The sequence below is a fragment of the Nomascus leucogenys genome, chromosome 1a, assembly GCF_006542625.1.
Source record: "Nomascus leucogenys isolate Asia chromosome 1a, Asia_NLE_v1, whole genome shotgun sequence".
Classification (NCBI taxonomy): domain Eukaryota; kingdom Metazoa; phylum Chordata; class Mammalia; order Primates; family Hylobatidae; genus Nomascus; species Nomascus leucogenys.
In genome coordinates this window covers 46,861,979-46,880,261 of record NC_044381.1, presented here as the reverse complement: position 1 = coordinate 46,880,261, position 18,283 = coordinate 46,861,979, and positions in this window count along the sequence as shown.

The window sequence follows — 18,283 nt, the reverse complement described above, 5'->3', positions numbered from 1 at the left end:
GAAACTAGAATTTCCTAATACAGTCCTATTGATTAATATGCATTCATGGAAAAGGCAAGGTCATTTGTGGACTGTGCTAAGAAGCTTTAATGTGCCACATTTCCTTCTCTACCCCTGCTCACCACTTCCATATGCTACCATTATAGTTAATTCCAAGTCACCAGATTTGGCATCAATTCAGTGGCTTTAAAGTGTTGAATTAAGGCCGGGCGCGGTGGCTCATGCCTGTAATCCCAGCACTTTGGGAGGCCGAGGCGGGCGGATCACGAGGTCAGGAGATCGAGACCATCCTGGCTAACACGGTGAAACCCCGTCTCTACTAAAAATACAAAAATTAGCCCGGCGTGGTGGTGGGCACCTGTAGTCCCAGCTACTCAGGAGGCTGAGGCAGGAGAATGGTGTGAACCCGGGAGGTGGAGCTTGCAGTGAGCTGAGATCGCGCCACTGCACTCCAGCCTGGGTGACAGCGAGACTCCGTCTCAAAAAAAAAAAAAAAAAAAAAAAAAAGAGTGTTGAATTAATCATGCCTTGTTATTTTCTGTATCTCCAATGCTTTTGTGTCTTGGTGCCTTGCTAAACCTAGAGACTGCTCCTCCCCAGGCTAGCAGATTCCTAGAGACAGTAAACAACTCACCTGCCAGCACACCTTTCCTATGCAAACCAACCAGTCCAGAGCCCAGACAACGTGCCCACCCCCACCTCCTCTAAGTGGCTCTCACACTCCAAGCTGCTTTTCCCCTTCCTTAATCACTCCAGGGCCAGGTACCTGAGACCTAGAGAAAGTCCCTACACTCCAGGACCTGCTGAAATTACTCTAAGTAGCCAATCCTGATCCTGTTTACCCTGTCTTGCCCATTCCTTACTGTGGAACCCATCCTTCCTCATGCTTCTTTTTGCTTCCTCTGCCTCCTGACAGACCCTAGTGCTCCCCTATGTGGTCCTGTGTGGCCTGGCATGCCCAGCTCCTTTTGGGAACTCTGAGTAACACACTGTCTTTTCAGTGGCAGTAATTATCTGATCTGTTGCCCTCACCAGCTTCCAGATGCGCTGCAGCTTTCCTGGCCCAGATAATGCAGTGACGTCCTTCTGGTGATAGCATTGCAATTTCCCCCATAAAAGACATTCTTTGTGAGAAGATAATTGCAGTGGTGTATATGAACAGTGTGAATTCCAGACACTTCTCTGTTGGCCACTTTGTTGACCCAAAGAGCAGGGCAACAAAAGTTGGCAATCTGGTGCCTGTGATTGTATAAATTGAATTCATCTCAAAGCAAGCAGGGACATTTTCTAACATCAAACCTTCCTCTAGTAAATGATACACAGTGGGTTCTGGAATCTGCCTTTGAACAGAGTTGAGGGTACTAATGTCAGAGGCGTGGGAACCAGGGCAACTCCATCTTGAATAGGAGCTGGGTAAAGTGAGGCCGAGACCTACTGGGCTGCATTCCCAGATGGTTAGGGCATTCTAAGTCACAGGATGAGATAAGAAGTCAGCACAAGATACAGGTCATAAAGACTTTGCTGATAAAACAGGTTGCAGTAAAGAAGCCAGCCAAAACCCACCAAAACCAAGATGGCTACGAGACTGACCGCTGGTCATCCTCACTGCTACACTCCCACCAGCACCATGACAGTTTACAAATGCCATGGCAATGTCAGGAAGTTACCCTATATGGTCTAAAAAGGTGAGGCATGAATAATCCACACTTTGTTTGGCATATCATCAAGAAATAACCATAAAAATGGGCAACCAGCAGCCCTCAGGGCTGCTGTGTCTATGGAGTAACCATTCTTTTATTTCTATACTTTCTTAATAAACTTGCTTTCACTTTATTCTACCGACTTGCCCTAAATTTTTTCTTGCATGACATATAAGAACCCTCTCTTGGGGTCTGGATCTGGACCCCTTTCCTGTAACACTAACACCAAGAAGGGACCCAGGTGCCCTCCTGGATCAAGTTAGTCTCCTATTTAAGTTTTCCATTGGCTTTCTGTCAACCTCAGTAACTGATTTAACTTTTGTAACTTTCCAAAAACACTTTTCATTATAATGAATAATCTAGTGAAGGCCCTGTTATGGTTTGAATGTGTCTCTTCCAAAATTCAGGTTCTGCCAATGTGATCGTATTAAGAAGTGGGGCCTGTAAGAGGTGATTAGACCATGAGGGCTCCTCCCTCGTGAATGGGATTGGGTCCCCTTATAGAGGGGCCTGATAAAGGGAATTATTTGTCCCAGTTTTGATCTTTTGAATTCTGCCATGTGAAGATGCAACATTTCTCCCCTCTGGAGGACTCGGCATTCAAGATCCATCTTAGAAGCAAGGAGGAGCCCTCACCAGATGCTGGTGTCTTGAACTTGGATTTCTCGGCCTCCAGAACTGAGAGGAATAAATTTCTATTCTTTACAAATTACCTAATCCGCAGTGTTCTGTTATAGCAACACAAATGGATTAAGACAGTTCCTTAAGAACTTTTTTGATTATTTGTTAAATTTTTTAATGAATGAGGAAAAAATTATCTCAAGTAAAATGTTTTATTTTATATAGGTATATTTTCATAGATTATAAAATTAACCTCTAAAACAAAAAGTTAATATTCGTGGTATATAAAGACAAGTTTCAACTTTTTCCCAGTTAATGGGACTCGTGCCCTCAGGTGAGTGTAAATTAATTTTGTAAGAAAAAGCGTTATTTATTGATGAGTATATTACCAATGATGTATTATATTTTGTTTGGTTTGGGTAAAAATGTATATTAAATTGCAGACTGATATTGAACTGTTTGTCTTAGCTTTGCAATTGAAACAAATGTGCTTTTATGACCTGATAGCTGGAATTCTGGAACTTTACACTTAAAAATTGTTTTGTTTATTTTTTTAAAAAATTCTATTATTTTAAAAATAATTATATAATATTTTATATAATTATAAATATATATAGTATATAATTATAACATATATAGTATATATAGTATATAAAAATATTATATACTATATATAAAATATATTATATACTATATATAAATATATATAAATAATTGCATTGTTTCTAAGAGATGAAAATAAAAGGTTTCAGACCTTTGACTACAATCATTTTACAAATGAAGCATTGTGAGTGTAAGTGTTCCTTATTATTATTAAATGTAATGTAAAAGTGAATATAAACACAAATGTCTTCTCTTTCCATCTTGTGTTTTGAAGTCCCTGGTGTGCTACAGAAGGATTTGTATTAGAGCCATGTTTTCTGATCTGGTGATGATGGTCTGGAGGTAATTTTTCAGAATTATTTTCACTTTTGGGCTCCTAATTAATGTGTTCTGTTTTGACTCCTTTGTTCCTTATGATTCTTTGTCAAAGCAACAATTCATAAACATATGAATTGCTTCTGTATGGCCAAAACTGAAAACAATTAATAATTTTAAGCCAAGTAGTAATTTTAAGCGTATTCATTGGCCTCCACTAATTGCCATGCACACTGGTTGCCTTTTTTAAGGCAATAAAAGAAATACATCATTTATTAATTATCTTAATAGAACTTTAAATAGATCCTATAGCATCTTTGATAGCTGGATCTCCAGGAACACCTTCTTGAACCCTTGGAGGGGTCTATGACCCACCTGTTGGAAAATGCTGATGAGTGTGCTAAAGTCCTAGCTACTTAACAATGCATTTGTGACCTTGTGTCTGGCCCTTGCCTATCTCCCCAGCCACATCCACATATGCTCCTCAAATAAACTGCTAGAGTCCCCAGCACATACCTTGATGTGTGATCCTCCTCAGCCTTTGTGCATGGGCCTCCCCTGCTCTCCAAGCCCGAGTGAGCATCCACCCTTCTGTGTCTGCCTCTCTTGCTAGACTGAGAGCTCCTAGTCACCAGAGACTGTATCTTGTTTATTTTGTAACTACAGTGGTAAGCCCAGCCAGCATCTGGCAGAAAGTAGGCACTCATTAAATGTTAGTTGAGTAAATTAAGGAATGAATGGATGGATGAACAAATGAATGAGTTAAAAGCAAAAAAAGAAAAAGCACAAAAACCCACCTTTAATGGTGAAGTGGGATGCCTGCCTAGTGCATCCATGCTGCTTTTTTGGAAGTGGCTAAAGAGATGAGTTTAAATGGTCATGTTTAAGCCAGGTGACCCTGTACGGGCCATTATGGCTGGCTTATTAGACCAAAGTGACATGTGGCCACATGGAACCAGTCATCAGATCTCTATATCATGAATTGAATGAAGAGACCCGGAAGCTGTATCAGGATGTTAATGGTACTGGAGTCATGAGGTCCAGTAGAATTGGGGGCCACAGCCATTGCCATGGCAACCCACCACACCAGGCAAGCCAAGGTTGTGGAGAATAGAAACCAAGAGACACTGGGGGAGTCCCGCTGCAGAGAGGCCAAAGGAGGAGCCTCCATGTGTGAAACGAACTCCACATCTCAAAGCCTAACATTTCCATGAAGCATTAGGAAATGCCAGGAATTCTGAAAAGAAGGAAATCAACTTTAAATGCTTTTGATTAGCATCTTCTTATCACTGACAAGCCCCACGGAGGTGCAGCCAACACCTCAGGAGAGAACAGGATAGATGACCATCACTGGCCTTATGTTTCTGAATAAATGCCTTAAAGTACCTTTCTAGTTCACACAAAATCCCACTTCATCCAAATTTTGTTCTGACCAGTTTGGAACTGTAACCAATTCATGTCTCCCATTTGCCCCCAAGGAAACTGGACATTTTGTGCTGTCAAATACCTTGGTTCAATAGTGAATTCAGGTTAAAGGTGAATTTATTATTTTCCTCCTTATAAGAATAAGCATCTCAGAAAACATCCAGGAAAAACCATGCCTGCTGTTTCCTGGTGAGCATCCCTTGAATGGTACACTTTCCCACCAGTGTTGATCCACTCCCTCACAGGTAGCTCTGGGCCTCACCTTCCCTTCTGTGGATATTAAAGAACAGCATTTTCTTTTTTCCTGTAGTGATATTTTCATTGAATTCTCAGGTAAGAGCTCCTGCAACACCAGCTCTGTGCTCCTCTGTGAGTGTTCAGGGGGACTGGCGATGTTATGAAATGGCCTTGTGCCATTATACTGGAAAAGCATCTTTACTCCTGGCTGTAATGGCATGCCCTGAGCTCACTGCCAGGTGGCAGATGAGAGACACACTTCTATGCTGCCTTCTGACAGGCATTGAAGCATAAGCTCTCCGGAGACCTGTCATCCTTTTGCAGAATTTCCCTTCTACTCTCCTAAAGTGGATCCCAGGGTGTCGTGAGATCTTTGCAATCTGAGGGTAGTGGGGAGTGTGCACAGACGGACAGTCAGTCATCATCGTAGGCAGTGCATTGCGTATCCATGCTGGCTAGCCATCTCTGCTTCTTTGAAACTTAGAAGTGTTCTGATCTGAGTGTGGGATGTGATGAAGCTGACACTGAAAGGCTGTGGTTTTTATTCCAACGTAAGTGTCAAATGTTCTTTCAGAGCTGTGATTAGAACAAACATTAACTACTTCATTCATGAAAAAAAGTTTTTTAAATCCATACTTTTGATTCAATAATGCCATTTCTAGAAATCTGTCCTAAGGAAATACCAGTAATATGAAAAATCCAAGCAATTTTACGAATGAAGATGTTTAGCATGGTAGTATCAAAAGGATAAAAAAATAGAAAGGTGTGGAAAATTATAATATATTAATGCAGTGATATGCAGCCCAAAGAGAAAAACAAACACATGTAAGTATTAGGCACACGCAGAAGTAAATAGAAAGCAACATCTGGAAGAAGAGCAAAATATTTCATGTATTCTATCATTACAATCAAGGTGCATCTACATAGGTAGATTTAATCCATAAAGATTGTATTAAACTATCGGGGAATCTGTCAGATATCATGAATATCTGCCCCGATATTTACGTAGGCTCTTTTCTATTTTCCTTAAGTGTCGGCCAGCTTGAGAAATAAAGGGACAGAGTACAAAAGAGAGAAATTTTAAAGCTGGGCATCTGGGGGAGACATCACATATTGGTAGGTTCCATGATGCCCCACAAGCCGCAAAAACCAGCAAGTTTTTATTAGGGAGTTTCAAAAGAGGAGGGAGTGTGCGAATAGGTGTGGGTCACAGACATCAAGTACTTTACAAGGTAATAGAATATCACGAGGCAAATGGGGGCAAGGGGAGATCACAGGACCATAGGACCTGTGATGCCATGTTGTGAAGTTGTGTGATGATACTTAAAATGCAAAGCTTTTAGGAAAAAAAGTGCCAAATCTGTCCTTAGGGGGACATTGTGCCTCCACCAGCAAGAACATCCATCTTAAAAATATGCAGTCCTGAGCCAGGTGCAGAAGGTCAAGCATTGTATTATTCCATTTACATGAAATACTAAAAATAGGTAAATCCAAAGAGACAGAATACAGAGTGGTGGTTGTCAGGGGCTTGAGGGAGGGGGAAAGGGGAACTGCTTAATGAGTATAGGGTTTTATTCTGGAGAGAGAGAAATGTATGGGAACCAGATAGATGTGGTGGTTGCACACTATTGTGAATGTACTAAATTACTGAATTGTCCACTTTAGAATGATTAATTTTATGCTATGTGAAATTCATATCCATACATATTTTAAAGAAGCTTTTTAAAATGATGCATGCTTGGGCTCCAGTCTAGAGGAGCTGTATGTTATTGAAGTTTTCCAGTCAGATGGTCAGTCAAAAACAAGTCATAGAGAACTGCCCAACTCTGACTACCCAGTTTGCAATGTTAGCAGACAAACTGTATAAAATCAACAATGTCATGACAGTACTGTAGCTTGCATTTGAGAAATTTAAACCATTGGCTGGGCACGGTGGCTCACGCCCATAATCCCAGCACTTTGGGAGGCCAAGGCAGGTGGATCACCTAAGGTGAGGAGTTTGAGGACAGCCTGACCAATATGGCAAAACCCTGTCTCTACTGAAAATAGAAAATTAGCCAGGTATGGTGGCAGGCGCCTGTCATCCCAGCTACTCGGGAGGCTGAGGCAAGAGAATCGCTTGAACCCAGGAGGTGGAGGTTGCAGTGAGTTGAGATCATGCCATTGCACTCTAGCCTGGGTGACACAGCGAGACTCCATCTCAAACAAAAAGAAAAAAAAGAAAGAAAGAAAAATGAAATTTAAACCATCAAATCCCGACTGGTGGTGGGCACAAGAAGAGCACCTCCAATGATATCCCATTGGGAGCCACATCACCTCATTGAAGAGCTCCGAAGGGTTAGGGTATCTCAGAGATGGTGCAGGGCTATGTCTGAGCCTCTCACAAGGCGGGTGGGGAGCATGGGCAGCTTCTTCTTCTGTTCTCTTCAAGCCCTTCCATACAAGCATCTTTAGATGTCTGTTGACTGGTGCTAAACTTTAAAATATGAACCAACACCATTGGTTAAGAAGAAATGGTTCTAATCACCATACAGAGACCAGATACAATATTTTATCAAAATTATAAATAACAGATTTACCCCATTGGTTGTCTTTGAAATTTCCTTTAACTGGATCCCATTTTTACCATCAGAAAAGGTTTCACTGAGTAGCAGATCTTTTAGGAGATGGGGAGACTTCGACACTTCTGAAACTGCTCAAAGATACCAGTCTTACATAGCTGTTGGTGAAATCACAGAACTACAAAAAGGCTCCAAACTGTGTTAAAATGCAGAAGCCGCTGGCCATGCAAAACAGGTACAAAGGACAATCTCAAATGAAATGAAGGGAAAAACATGCAGGAGTTCCCTTCTGTAGACTCATTTGTCCTCTGCAGAGGTAGGTGAATGACCAAGAGAAAGCTTTGCAGTTTGCAACGGTGTTTGAAAGATAAATGCAATCTTTTGCTTGGTTGTATTAAGTTAGAGAACATTCCTGGTATTGGGATTCTTTTCTAGGACATTATGGCTGGTAATTTTTGGTTTGTCAGTTCTAGGAAACGTTCCTTTTGGGGGAAATATGTCTCTGTCGAAATTTAAGCAATCGGTATCTGCACATTAGGGTGAGGTTTTCACCTTTTTGTTCTCAGAAATATGGAAAATGAGGGAGGATCACATGGGTCTGGTAACACCCCACTTTTCCTTTCAGCGGTTTAATCACACGGGAGGTCTCGCATTTCATCAGGGTGTGAAATGCCTTATATTTCTCCTGGTTTCTTTTTTCTTCCTGCACAATGAATGCAAGTGCAGGAACGTGAATGCGGCCCTTCCCCACCACACACAGGCTCTCTCCCACCCCCTGCCAGCTATCCCTGCTCTGACCTCCCCGGGCCTCCCTAAGGGGACGATGCCCCTTCCTCCGCAAGTGGCAGTCCTGCAGCCCGGGCCCTCTTCCCTCTTCCCCCGGCCTCTGCGGGGGCGTGCGGGCTGGGAAAGGGACGAAATGGAAAAACCGTCCCCTCCAGCACCCTCACCTCCACCACCACCCTCACCTCCACCGCCGCCGAGCCCGGGGTCAAAGCTGCCCCATCTCACAGGGGCCTTCCCAGAGCAGGGCACCAAGACCCCCATTTCTATGCACCCTGGAAAGGGTGATTAATTTAAAGTGAGTGGAGTCTGTTTCTTTAAGACAAGCTCATAAATCGTGAAAGATCACCACTTCTTTTCAAAAGCCTTTCCACGGTCTGAGTCTCCCTTCTGGGTCAGTAAAGTCATTGAAGCTTTAACGGCATGCCATGGCAGATTACACGATACAGCTGTCCCGGCACCGTGAAAATTAAGTTATGCCCCGTGTCAGCAAGGGGGTTTTCCCCTTTCTTTTCTCTCCCCTCCCCCACCTCTCCTCTTTTTTTCTCTATTCCTTCCCACCCCTACTCCTCTCCATCCGCGCTCATTCTCTCCCCGTTCAACCTCGTCCCCCCCCCCCCCCGCCTCGCCTCTCCTCCCTCCTCCCAGCCTCTCCAGCGATCTCCCCTCGGCCCTTTCACCTTCCTGCCGGGAAGTGCACATCCCAGAACAGGCAGAAGTTGGCCCACAGGCTGCTGTGCTTTGAGCCTGGGCTATTGAGACAGTAAGTGGAGATGATTGCCTTTTAGAGAAGAGCTGGCAAAATGGTGTCTTTTGTTCTCCACCCCCCCCCCGCCAACACACAGACATCTTTTGCCTCCTTCTCTTCTGCTTATTCCCTTCTCCTCCTCCTTCCCTCCTCGTGCCCTAGCCCTGAGTCGAACCCCTCCCGACCTGATGCCAGTAGCGCCCTGTCTGAGTGCTTCCACCTGCTGCTGCTCACTCCCTGTTGTTGGGCCAGCCCAGTCTGCTTGGAGGTGACTGTCCCCTCAGGTCAGCAGCAGCGGTCAAGCCTTAATTTCCTTCCAAAGTTAATCACAAGTGCAGCTGTGGCTGCTGCTCTTTTCTCTTTGCGGGAGGAGAAGGTGAAGAGAGCTCCCAGCAAAATGAGAGAGCATCTGCTCTGCAGCCCTGAGCACCGCTCCCATGCGTTGATGACTCATACACCATGGCCTCCTAAGAATCTTCAGGGCCCTACACACACACACACACTCACACACATACACACACACACACTCACACACAGAAAGACAGAATATAAACCCTTTAACATCATTCACTTATAGCCCTCTCTGCTGAACAAATTGAAAAAGCAATCTAAACAAACACGCATTTTTCTATTTGTATAGTCTCCATCATCCCAAGAGATGGAAAACATGCTTACAGTGTGAAAAATTAAACCCTTGTAGTGCTTCTCCAGCAGGGTGAAGGGGAGGAATGCACTATTGGTTTTGAAGAGTCTGGCTGGCATTTCATATGGGTTAAGGGACCACCTTGTTTTGGGGTCCCCACTCTGCCCACACACTGCCCCACTCCCTGGCTTCTCTTCTCACCACCCAGGGCCTATCTGAGCCAAATCTTTCCTGCAAAAGATCCAGGAATTAAACAAAACCACCTGGTAAACTAGAGAGCAGTTGTTGACGTGAAGGATATAATTGCTGTACCATGAAAAAAAATTACGGTTTTGAGAGACTGACTCAGCTGGGATGGAAACTTTTAAAGCAATCACATTTTATAATATTTTTAAAGATTAGGTGCTTTGGAGGAAACATCTAAGAGTAGGGCAAAATTTTGATTTTCTTGGTCTAAGACCCAAAAGTAGGCCAGGTGTGGTGGCTCACACCTGTAATCCCAACAGTTTGGGAGGCTGAGGCAGGAGGATCCCTTGAAACCACGCTGGGCAACATGGCAAGACCCTGTCTCTATAAAATATTTAAAAATTGGCATACCTTTCATGAAGGTGATAGGGAAAGGAGACCCCTTAATTTGAGGGGTTCAGTGGGTACCCATGTGAGTTGAGGAATTCCCTGAAGCTTAGCCCCATGGGTGGAGAAATGATGTGTGTGAATGGGGTCGCCTGAAGTCCCAGGGAGCTCCGGGCTGTAGGCAGACTCCTCTGCAGTCCAGCAGCCTTACTCCAGGGGCAATTCTCCACCTCATAAACCCTAACCTTCCTTCTCCTTCCCTAATGAGCTAGCTTCTGACTTCCTGATGCAGCTCCTAAACTGGGTCTGAAGACTTCCAAAAAGGACATTTGAGAGTGGCATGAGCAACTCGGGAGCACAGAGAGAGGTGCAGGCATCCTTGGGGTGGCAGCAATCGTGGTGCTCTCCTTTGAAAATATTCTTACGGAATTGTATGGATGCCTGCTTATCACATGGCAATATCTCTAATATGATGTGAACTTTAGAAAAATCTTACAGCCAACATGTTTTAATATGGTCTCCTCCCCAAAAAAGACCCTAAGGGAAAGACATGGGTCCAGGCAGTTTATGTGGGGGTATGATCCCAGGAAGCAGGGGTAAAAGAATGGGGAAATGAGACAAGAAAGGAACAAAGGCCCATTAAAGGGTGAATTATCAAGCTTACCACTGAGAGCAAGGGGATCAGTTCTACCTAGACTTTCAGAGAAGTGTCCCAAATGCTTCCTAGAATTACCTGCTTGAAGACAGGAGCATTTATCCACAGCCTCCATTTTTCCCATTGGCTAAGAGTTGTCCCATAAGTCTTAATTTCCCTACTCCTCTCAGCCAGGTATGCATCAAGTAAGTCACCGTGGGACTGGAGGAGCTCAGAGCAAAAGTGAAGATTGCAGTGTACACTGGAAAGGAGCATTAGGTATTGCACACCTACTTGGAATTGTGTCTCGATGCTCATGGATCTCAAAAAAGGGGTTCTCTATATTTTATAGACAAAGCTCAATGACAGGGAGTACTTTACCCACAGTTCCTGACTAGTGAGTCATGAAAGTGGAGTTTTTGCTCAGGAAAGCTTCCCACTGTAGCCAGATTGCATAAACTGATTCTCTAGATCTTCACCTCTATTTCTATCTGATTTCTAGTTGCCTCTTGAGGACCAAAGAAAACAAATATCCCCCATGCAATGATTCTAAAAGGGTTCCCTGTTAGAAACGGAGTGTGAGACATAGTTTAAGGGCATGTAATATTTTTCGGACATAAAGGGAACACCAACAAGGGTGGGGAGGTGACATAGGGAAGGGAAGGCACTGAAGGAGTGGGCATTATTAAGCCAGCTAACACTGAGGGCAACTGATTTGCAATCTTCCCAGAAAGCTCTGAAAGTGATGTAACACACATCCTTTGTCGTTCAGAAAGATTCCCACCACGGGGCAGAAGAACTGTAGTACTTATGCCCCACACTCTTGAGTTATTGGTATCAATAGTGGCTGGGTGGAGTGGGCCATGGATCACCAGGCAGTGTTGAGGTAACGTAGGTTCCAGCAGCTCCCCAACAGAGACTGAAGTGCTACCACCAGCCGGCAGAATTGAGTGCTTCCACGGGAAAGGGGACACAAGGGGCCTGGGCAGATTGGTGCCTGAGTTGGCAGCAATCCCCTATGCATCTTGACCTTCCAGTGACTTGGAGGATTGGAACTCATCCTGATCAAATTACTCAGGGCTCCTCCCATAATGAGAACCTAAGATGTCAAGTCTTAATGTTGTATTTGTAGATACCCCTCTTTTTCTGCTCACTTTTTTGCCTAATACTTCTCTTCCCTCTATGTTGTTGCTCATTTGTTACCCCGCAAATATCAAGGTTCTATATTTCTAAGGTATAGTATTGTTCACACACTACCTGGTACAAACTCTAACCTCCTATTAATCCTAAATTGTGTCTTTTGTGGAAGACCTAGTGTTTTCCATAACCTCTTTATGTTCAAGATAAATATAGAACTGAACGTGAATATAAAGTCTTAGACAGTTTTTTAAAAAAATCTAGAGGTGTTTAATTTACATCTTGTGGATTTCTTATGTGTAAAAAGAATTTTGCTCAGTGATTTCTGCTCTTGATTTGCTAACTCTGAGAAGCATGGCTGATTTCAGCCATGGCTTTCTGTTTCATCAGGTGTCATATCCACCACTGCTATGTTGCTAGCCTCTAGCATCATCCCAGAATTTATACAGAATGTTCAACCCAATTTTCCACAACACCTTTTCTGTTCCAGATGCTGCCTGGACTATGCCTATAGGAAAAAGTATAATTTGCCAGTTTCTGTTGACATTGTATGGAGGGGTGGGAAATGGGAGACAGTGTTAACTACTTCCAGATCATCGCAGAGACAACAGAGATGTAAATTATCAGTAAGACTAGTAGTAGCCCCAACTCAGTTGAAAGAAGATGAATCCCATTTCCAGAGAAAATAGTTGGAAACTCTCAAGAATTTAGGTCTTAAAGACACATATGTGGGCCAATCTTCACCTTCTAGGTTTTGTTTACCATCCATTAATGCACCATGTTTTTGCTTTTGTTTTTGTTTTACTCTCCTGTGTCTATTCGTAGTGTTTGTCACAAATCATAGCAGACAATTAAGGAGAAATTAACTTGGAGTGCAAGGGTCTGGGAGTATGTACTGGGAGTGATATAAGGAGGAGGTGGAGGGAGATAACATGTAAAATGACTTTTACTGAAGGAGATCCAGTTCCTTAAAAGCATATCCACTCTTTCACCTTGCAAGCCAAGAATTATAAAAACATTATTCTGTTACACAAGTAACCTGATACTTATCCTCACTTTCAATTTTTTTTTTTTACATTCTTCATCCCCTTACAAATAGACCTCCAGTGAAACACACCATATAAATACATGGTCACCCCGCATTTATGCCTCTGCCAATTCTTTCCTCACATGTAAACTTTAGGAAGTTCCACTCTAAATAGTTTTCAAATCCAAGCTGCCACTTTGATTTCATCAAATCAAGCCCTCGTTGAGATCAAACCTTTGAAATGAGAAAAGATTTTTAATCCATTTATACCAGCTGGGGTCTAACTCTTGCAGTCCTGAGAGCTGCAGGATTAGGATTTCTCAAACCCTTTCCATACTTCTACCTCCCACATACCCGGCATATTTTACAGCTATTTTAATCAAATTGTATCAGCACTTGCATTTGAACAAAATCAGTATAAGAATGTTCTTTATAAGCCAGCCTTGTTGTAACTGTTGGTGTACTTTAGTGACAAGATGTTGTCTTTCTCTACAAGGTTCAGCAAATAAAAATGAAAATAAAACTTATTGAAAATAAACTTGAAGCTAAGTGTTTTAGTAAGGGATAAGAAAAATAAGAAAATGGCTGAGGTTATAACCGAGGGGTATTTTTGTAATAAGCTCAAAACATTTCTGTGCAGGATGGATGAATGAAAATGACAAGTTCCTTCAATCATAGATACGGACATTCTGATTTAAAAAATCATTGTCTAAAATTATTCTGTTTTAAAGTGTCACCAAAACAAAAACTTTTTTTGATAGAATCTGTATTCAATTTTATTTTCTTATAAATAGCATTTCAAAGAATTATTAAATTTCTTGTAGCTATGACTTACTCTGCAAAGTTACCTCCCTTTTCTTCTACTGGCACTTGCCAGAAAACAGAGATTGTATTTTACCTTCTCAGTTCGAATTATAGCATAAGGTAATTTGTGAAGTTTGTGAACCAAAGCTGGAGAATCTACTCCTAGGAATAAAACCCACAGGCACAAGGAGGCGGGGTGTAGTTGTGGGCGGATGGCATCAGATCCATTCAGAATCTATGTGACAAGCACATGGGTCTCTCCAGAGCCTGCTTTGTGATTTCCAATATGTGATCAAGGCACTACCTGTGAGAAGGAACCCTGCAAGTGGTGAAGTAGTTATTTGTGACATTTACAGCTGGAGGTCCTCCAATATCATCTCAAGCTGAAAGAAATTGATGCTAGATTTTTAAAAAGTTTTGTTAAGTCTCAAACTCTTGATCTCAAGTGATCCACCTGCTTTGGCCTCTCAAAGTGCTGGGATTATGGGTGTGAGCCACCACTTCCAGCCCCTTTTTCACTTGTAAGAACTCTTTTGACTGGAGTTCAAGACCAGCCTGGCCAATATGATGAAACCACCTCTCTACTAAAAGTACAAAAATTAGCCAGGCATGGTGGCGGGCACCTGTATTCCCGCTACTCAGGAGGCTGAGGCAGGATAATTGCTTGAACCTGGGAGGCAGAGGTTGCAGTGAGCTGAGATCGTGCCACTGCACTCCAGCCTGGGTGACAGAGTGAGACTCTGTCTTAAAAAATAAATAAATAAACAACCACAACAGAAAACCTCTTGTGATTGCATTGGGCCCACCTGGGTAATCCAAGACACTCTTCCCATCTCAAGATCCTTAACTTAATCCCATTTGCAATGTGATTGTCTTGTGTGTCACAAGTTCTGGGAACTTAGAATGTAGATATCTTTTTAAATTTTCTTCTTGGATGGGGGTGGGGAATTACTCTGTCTATCACAGGTGAGAAAACACTACTATATCAGGCAGGGTTTAGTATGCTAAATTTAATCTTTACCCCGTTACCTGAATTTAATCAATCTTATTACCTAACTTCTTTTCAACTGAAGAGAAGTAGGAATGTCCCAACTTTCAAGACTGCTTAATGAATACCTAGGTAGCTTCAAAATAATGCTATGGCTTTCAAGGGTTTATTATAAATATCTGTGATTGCAAATAAGGGAAATAAAGGAGACATCCTCTGCAGTTACTTCCAATCTCAGTGTATGATGATAGCATGAACAATCTAGCTTTACCAGGCAACTATATTCATAGACATAATCAGAAGAAGGAAAATTCCAGTGCCAGGAAACCTTTTGGTTATTACAGATGTTTGGCTATGTCTCATCCAATCCTATTTCAGATGCAAAAAATCAACTTTCAAAAGTTCAGTGGATGGCCATACTATCTGAATCATAGAATGGGAACCTCTGTAAATCCGTTTCTCCATAAAAGCAACAAAAACACTGACAAAATGGTCAAAATCAACATTTTCATGACTCTGGAAGTTAACTAAAGCCTGCAATAATCTAAAGTGTTTATTTAAGAAATAAATAAACCTTTCCCACCAGCTAAGAGTTATCTTTGGCAAAGTTCAGTCCATAGATGGGTGAGCTCAGGGCCTGGTCCTGGGACTCTGGGGGTACTGCTGTGGTACCATGGAGCTCTCACCAGCCTCCTGGGCTTGCCTTGTCTGGGTGAGCTGGCTTGTGTGTCTTCAGTGACATCAGAATTTTAGGTACATTTTAAACTTGCCTACTCACTTTCCTCTCTCCACAGCTCCACAGTAGTCTTGAAAACCAGCAGCCTCCCACTATGGTAGCTGCCACCAGAGGGAGGAAGCCAGCTTTGGAGTCCTATCCCAAGAGCATTGCCATTATTTGACCTGTCTTGCAGCTCCTTGGAAAAGCACCATTGGCAAGGCTGTGCCTTCATTTGACCTAACCTGGAGCTCACCCATAGGGAAAGCCCTAACCCCAGAGCATTTGCTGAAAACAATCAGAGGAAATTGTTAACATTATAGCTGCCTGAGACTGTTCTACCACTTAGGGAAAATGAGATCCTTACCAAAACCTGAAAGGAGAGCCTGAAGAATGAGATGTTTATAGGAGGCTTTGAAAAACTCTGACATATTCCTGGAGATTTACAAAACTGCATACATGTATAGAGCTATGTGCATGACGAGGAAAGACCTAACAGGACCCCAAACTCTCATCTCTGGCTGAACTTGAGGCCCTGCACAAGCAGGAAGTGAAGGCTAAGGCAGAGTTGTAAAATGTTAGAGCATTGAGCATGTATTCCCAGGCAAACTCAGGCCCCTTTGACAAAAGATGAAAGACTTATTGCTTTAGGGCCTGTAAGGAAATCTCTGACCAATCATTCACTGACTACTAAGCTAACTGAGATGAGATTTCAGTTACTGCACACTGCAAAGACTATAGATTTTATAGGATTAGTCCAGGAAAAGCACTAAATGAGCAATCAGCAGCAGCAACAACAAAGCAATCAAAACAAATTGTGGGTTGGGATGAGGGTAATTTGACTTCCAGAGTTGCCACACTATATTATCTAAAATGTTCAGTTTCAACAAGAACTTACAATACATGCAAAGAAACAAGAAAGTATGTTTCTTACACAGGGGAAAAAATCAGCCAATTGAATGTTTATCAGAAAAGATCCAGATGTTTGCCTTACAAAACAAAGACTTCAAATCAGCTATTATAAATATGTTCAAAGGACTAAAGGAAGCCATGACTAAAGAGGAAAAGGAATACATAGAAACAATGCTTCACAAAATAGAGAATACCAATAAAGAAATCGGAATTATTTTTTTTTAAAACCAGATAAAATAACAGAAATGGAAAATGCACAAAAGGAACTCAACAGAAAATATAAACTGAAAGAATAAAGATTAGAGAACTTGAAGACAGGTTAATTGAGATGATCTGGTCTAATGAATAGAGAGAAAAAAATGAATAAAAATGAACAGTCTCAGAAATTCCTAACGCACTATCCGACATACCAACATCTGCATAATGGGAATTCCAGTGAGAGAAAGGGGTGGGGGGCAAATAGAATATTTAAAGAAATAATGGCCAAAAACTTTAAAAATTTGATTAAAAAGATTAATTTGAAATAAGCTCAAAAGCTCCAAGTAGGGGCCGGGTGCGGTGGCTCAAGCCTGTAATCCCAGCACTTTGGGAGGCCAAGGCGGACAGATCACAAGGTCAGGAGACCGAGACCATCCTGGCTAACATGGTGAAATCCCGTCTGTACTAAAAATACAAAAAAATTAGCCAGGCATGGTGGCGGGTGCCTGTAGTCCCAGCTACTGGGGAGGCTGAGGCAGGAGAATGGTGTGAACCTGGGAGGCAGAGCTTGCAGTGAGCCGAGATCGCGCCACTGTACTCCAGCCTGGGTGACAGAGCAAGACTCTGTCAAAAAAAAAAAAAAAAAAGCTTCAAGTAGGATAAACACAAACAAATTTACACCTAAACACATCATAATCAAACTGCCAAAGTCAAAAACAGGGAATCTTGAAAGCAACTCCTCTTATGAGGCCAGTATTAACCTGATATCAAAAGCAGACAAAGATATCTCAAGAAAACTAAAGGCCAATATCCCTTATAAATATGAATCAAAATCTTCAAAAAAAAATGCTAGCAAGCTGAATCCAATAATATATAAAAACGATTATGCATCATGGCCGAGAAGGATTTATTAAGGAACACAAGATTTGTTTGACATCTGAAAATCAATTATATTGATAGAATAAAAAAACAAAAACCATATCTGCCTAGATGCAGAAAAAGCATTTGACTAAATCCAGCAGCCTTTTATAATGTGAAGAAAAATACACTCAATAAACTTGAAATAGAAAGAAACTTTCTCAACCCGAGGGAGGCTACCTATGAAAAATTCAGAGCTGGTATCATAGTTAACATTTATAGTCTGAGTGTTTTTCCCTCTAAGATCAGGAGCAAGAAAAACATGTCTGCTCTTGCCATTTCAAATCAACACTGTATTGGAGGCTCTAGCCAAGGCAGTTAAGCAAGAAAAAGAAATGAAAGTCATCCAGATTGGAAGCAGTAAAACTACTCTATTGACAGATATTTATAATCTTGAATATAGAGAATCCTAAAGAATTCACAAAAAGAGGAAGTGGCCCTCTGTGGCCCTCCACAGGTTTTTGCATCTGCAGATTCAACCAACTATGGGTGGAAACCTGTGGATACGGAGGGCTGACTACACATTTTCCATCTGAGTTGGGTTGAATCCATGGATGCAGAACCTGCAGATGTGAAGGGCAAATGGTACTATGTCATTTCATATAAGAGACTTGAGCCTTTATGGATTTTAGAAGTAATGAACAAGTTCACTGATGTTGCAAGATGCAAGATTAATGCAAAGAATCAATCATATTTCTCTTCACTAGCAACGAACAACTCAAAAATAAAAATAAAATTTAA